The sequence below is a fragment of the Orycteropus afer genome, unplaced genomic scaffold (genome assembly GCF_000298275.1).
Source record: "Orycteropus afer afer isolate SDZICR_OR568_19922 unplaced genomic scaffold, OryAfe1.0 scaffold00370, whole genome shotgun sequence".
Classification (NCBI taxonomy): Eukaryota; Metazoa; Chordata; class Mammalia; order Tubulidentata; family Orycteropodidae; genus Orycteropus; species Orycteropus afer.
The window spans coordinates 89710-94560 of NW_006921957.1; positions in this window are offsets into that span (position 1 = coordinate 89710).

The following is a 4851-nucleotide window of genomic DNA, read 5'->3' on the forward strand; positions in this document are numbered from 1 at the left end:
TCAGACTATGCAAGCAAACATCCTGAAAAGTTATTCTATCATACTTGATGTTCACAATCAATTTTCACTCCCCCAGAAGTCTACTCTCTGTTGCTTCTCCCCACTAAAGCCAGTATTCCATTTACTCTGTCTTTTAATTTGCTCTGATTCTTAGTTCTTTCTCAACTTCCCTGAACTTCATTTCCTTGGGGATAACAGGAAAAGAACACTCTCATTAAAGAGATGTCATGTTGCACAGTATATTGTCAGCACTTGGGGAATGGGAATAATCTTGATACTGTCATTATTACTCTTCCACTAGTACCAATTTATCTGACCACAAACTACTTGTTTTCCATTCTCCTTGTTCTCCTTTGGATAACCCTGGACGTGCCTTTACCTGTGTCTACATTTAAAACATTAGATGGTTTCTGACTTTGGCCCAGTGGACTGCACACCATGTGAACTTCCTATAAGTCCTGCACTTTGCCAGAACTTTCACAGACACTATTAGAGAGCTGTCAGGTGGCTGACAGATAATTGTCCCTACCTTTCACCAAAAGACCCCTGTGAGTCATTTTGTGTCCCTAGGCTGGCCTCGGGAGCTTTGGTAGCATAGTGGCTAAGACACTTGCCTGCTAACCAGACGGCTGGTGGTTCAAACCCACCAGCCACTCCTCGGAAGGAAGGTTGGGCAATCCTACTTCCGTAGTGATACTGCCTCAGAAACCCAAGGAGGGGTCACTATGAGTCGGGGCCGACTTGAAGGCACATAACAACAAGAAGGCTGGCCTCAGTTTCTTCATCAGTTTAATGGATAATGGTATTTGGGCCAGGTAGTCTTGCAGGAAGGGAGCCACGTGCCAGAACGGAAAGGACATGGGGTTTAAAGACAGCTGTTTCTCTTCTACTCCTTGCTCTGACTTTAAGGACTAGCTACACGACCTTGGGCTGTTAGCTCACTTCTCTAGGCCTCTGTTTCTTCACCTACAAAATATGGATATAGATTCTTACCTTGCTAGCCATCCTTCCAAAGAAGAAGCAGCCTAAAGTTGTGAGAATGTTCTACCTTGGAGCCAAGAATGGGAAAATAAGGTGCCACTTCTAACTTTTTATTTTTTACACATAGCCAATAATTAATTGGGCTTGCTTTTTAAGAGCTTTATATTAAAGAGTGTTTAACTTAGATGAAATGGGAGGGTAAGCTGAGGACAACTGGAACAATGAAGTGTGTGCACAGATGTTGTTTCACAACCAGGACTTTGGCTCAGAAACTCAGCCTTCCTCAACCCGAGTCTCTCATTATCTTTCCCTCCCCCATCTCTCCTGAGGGCACACCAAAATACTCTACAAAATGCTTGGGAAAAAATTGCCCAATTCTCAGACATAGGAACCAGAAACCCCATGTGAGGGAGAAAGAAGGCAACACATTACCTACCTTGGTGAGCCTGGTCTCTGCATCTCCACTTGAATTTAGCTTTGGGACTGTACCTTACAAAACACTTTTGATACTCATTCTCTCTCTGAGCCTTATGATGACTCTCTGAGAAGGATAGGACAGGGACCATTATCTCCATCTCACAGATGGGGAAACTAAGGGTCAGAGAGGGAATTTATAGGAAAAACTGAATATCACTCAAGCTCTGGTGGTGTAGTACCTAAGGCACTTGACTGCTAACCAGAAGGTTGGCAGTTCAAACCCACCAGCTACTCCACAGAAGGAAGACTGGACAATCTACTTCCATAAAGATTTACCATCTTGGAAACCCAAAGGGGGTCGTTATGAGTCAGAATCTACTTGATGGCAGTGTTTAGTTTTGGTTTTTTTATGTGCAGCAAAACCATAGCTAACCAGTACTCAACCAATCTGAATTTTCAGTTTACTGAAATGTTCTCTGTCCTTGATTTTTAGGCGAGGAAAGGCAAATCACCAAGGTGAAGTTAATTTAATTATATGTTTATATGGAGCCTGTGTGTGCTGCAAACAGTTAATGTGCTCGGCTACTAGCCAAAAGGTTGGAGGTTTAAGTATATCCAGAAGAGCTCAGAAGAAAGACTAGAAAGATCCACTTCTGAAAAATCAGCCACTGAAGACACTATGGAGGATCATTCTACTTTTACACACATAGGGTTGCCATGAGTTGGAGTCAAGCTGATGGGACTGATTTTTGTATTTTTATGAATACAAATATGCGTACATAAAGATATATACTCATTGAAATTGATGGTATCTCTAAGATGAATTCGGTCATAGGAAAACCCCTCAGCTCCTGTTCCTATCCCCTTATATCCTATCTGTCCTCAGGTTTCATTGCTTCCATCTCTAAAATGTACCCTTATACTCATACTCATACTCATCTCTCCATCCCCAATCCTACTGCCACTGATCAATCTAAGCCCTTAGCACCTCTATTTCACCTGTGGTTCTTCTCAGTCCTCCAGCTGGACCCTCACCCAGCCCGTTTTCTGCACTGAACTTCAAAGGGCTTTTTCTAAAATAAAAATTCTGACTGGGTCTCTTCTTGACATAAAGTCCTTCAAATGTTTTCTTTTTCCACGGAAAAAAAGTCCAAGAGCACTAGACCAATACTTAGTATTCACTCCTTAAAGCTGGACTGAATTTTGGTCACTAGGCAAGGAAGGTTGGGCAATCCTACTTCCGTAGTGATACTGCCTCGGAAACCCAAGGAGGGGTCGCTATGAGTCGGGGAGACTCGACGGCACATAACAACAACAACAACAAAGGCAACAAAGCAGGTAAGTGGCCTCAGGCAATTTAGAGACATCTTTAGCTGCAAAGACTGAAGCCCATTTACCTGCCTTGCACCAGAGAGAAGACATGGGGAATGGTTTGCAGTAGGAAGGAGACATGCCTATGGTCACAGTGGTACTTTGAGGTAGAATTGACATTAAGACTCAGGACTCATTGCTACCAGCTAGTCAGCTCCTAAGACAGAGCTTAGCTGAAGGCAAACCCAAGCTAACTTGGAAATTCTAAGCAACTTGGGTCCCTTGTGCATGACTTTATTGTGTTTTCCAATGTAACCTCATCGCTTAATGCAGAGCCTGGCACATAGTGTCACTGCCATCAAGTTGATTTTGACTTACAGCAACCCCCCATGGGTTTTCAAGGCTATAAATCTTTATTGAAGCTGATTGCCTCATCTTTCTTCTGTGGAGCAGCTGATGGGTTCAAACCACTGACCTTTTGGTTAGCAGCAAAATGCCTTAACCACTACACCACCAGAGCTCCTTTTGTGGGGCACATAGTAAAAAAACCAATCTCACTGCTGTTGATTATATCTGACTCATAGTGACCCCTCCTTGGGTTTCCAAAGCAGTATCACTATGGAAGTAGATTGCCCAACCTTCATTCTGAGGAGTGGCTGGTGGGTTTGAACCTCCAGCCTTCTGGTTAGCAGTCAAATGCCTTAGGCACTATGCCACCCAATAAATGCTTATTAAATGACTTACATACCAGGAGACCCTTGGAAATCAGAACAAAAGAGAGAGGGGAGGTTACAGGCTTTCTCTCTCTTCTTACATGTTTCCCTCCTATTCCCCAGAGGTTGAGAGAAAAGTACCTGTGTCTGGAGGCCATAAGCCCCTCTGGAGAAGCCAGGGGACAAATTGAAATGGGGGAAGGACTGGGAGTATTGGCACTAAGGGTTATAAATCTTTCTACCATTTCAGTCAACTCCTGTTCCACCTAATAATAACAATAACAACAATAATAATATTAGCAACCTCTTAAAATAATGCATGTAAACCATATATCACAATGCCAGACAATGATATATGCTTTACATGCATTATTTTACTTTTTCCCCATAACTTCAGTGATAGTTGAAAGATTTAGCAAAAAAAAAAAAAAAGACATGTAACATAAAAAACATATAAAATGTTATTTTGATACCAAAAACATCAACCCTGCATCCAATCACCCTCATATTGCAGATAAAGACAAAAATGATTCACCTTGTCCAAGGTCACACCTATAGCCAGCTCCATAGCCTGTGCATATAATTGTTTGACAATACTGCCTGTCAGAGCATGTAGAACAAGAATGTGATGGGACAAACTTGCCTAAAACAGGTCCTCCCTCCTCCCGTTCCTCCTCACCACCATTACTTACTTACTCACTTGCTCATTCATTCCCTTCCTTCTCCAGAGTAGAAACTGAAATGAAAGAAGCAGGAGAAGCAGAAAATGCGGCCAAAAAGGAGAGCAAGTGAAGCTCCAAAGACATCTGATCAGGCCAAACAGAGAGTCCACAAAGTGCAGATGCAGGGAGATGACAAGGCCAGCCTATTCCTAAGGCTGCTGGTGCCCCTTCTATGCACAGTGATGTGGCCACATGCTAGCCTTCCCTGAGCCTGCATGTACCCTTCACTCCTCCATAATAGTCTCCTTCTTGTCAGCAAGGTGAGTGAGGGCAATGGACATCCTGAGTGGGTCAGGGGCCAGAAAGGTGATGCAGAGCTGACCTTTTCCCACATGTCCTTCTCCTGCCTCATCCAGGCAGCCCCTGGAATACTCTGGGACTCTCTGGGGAGAGGAGAGAGGGCTGGTTCTGGGGCACAAGGGTACACAGGGCATAGCTTCTCTGAGGGACTGAGATCTGCCATGCTGAGGGATAGATGCAATGAGCCACAGGGGCCTGGTGGGATTGGAACATCCTAGGAGACAGGACACACAGCAGGGGAGGAGGGCCAAGGTGGCAGCTCCTGACCTAAGAGCAGCAAAGAGGGATCACAGCATAAGCCAGAGACCTGGACTGAACAGAATAGAGACACAGGATCAGAGTCAGGAAAATCAAGTACATGAAAGACAGACAAGGAGAGCTTTAAAGAGAACCAGAAAGGCAGGAAA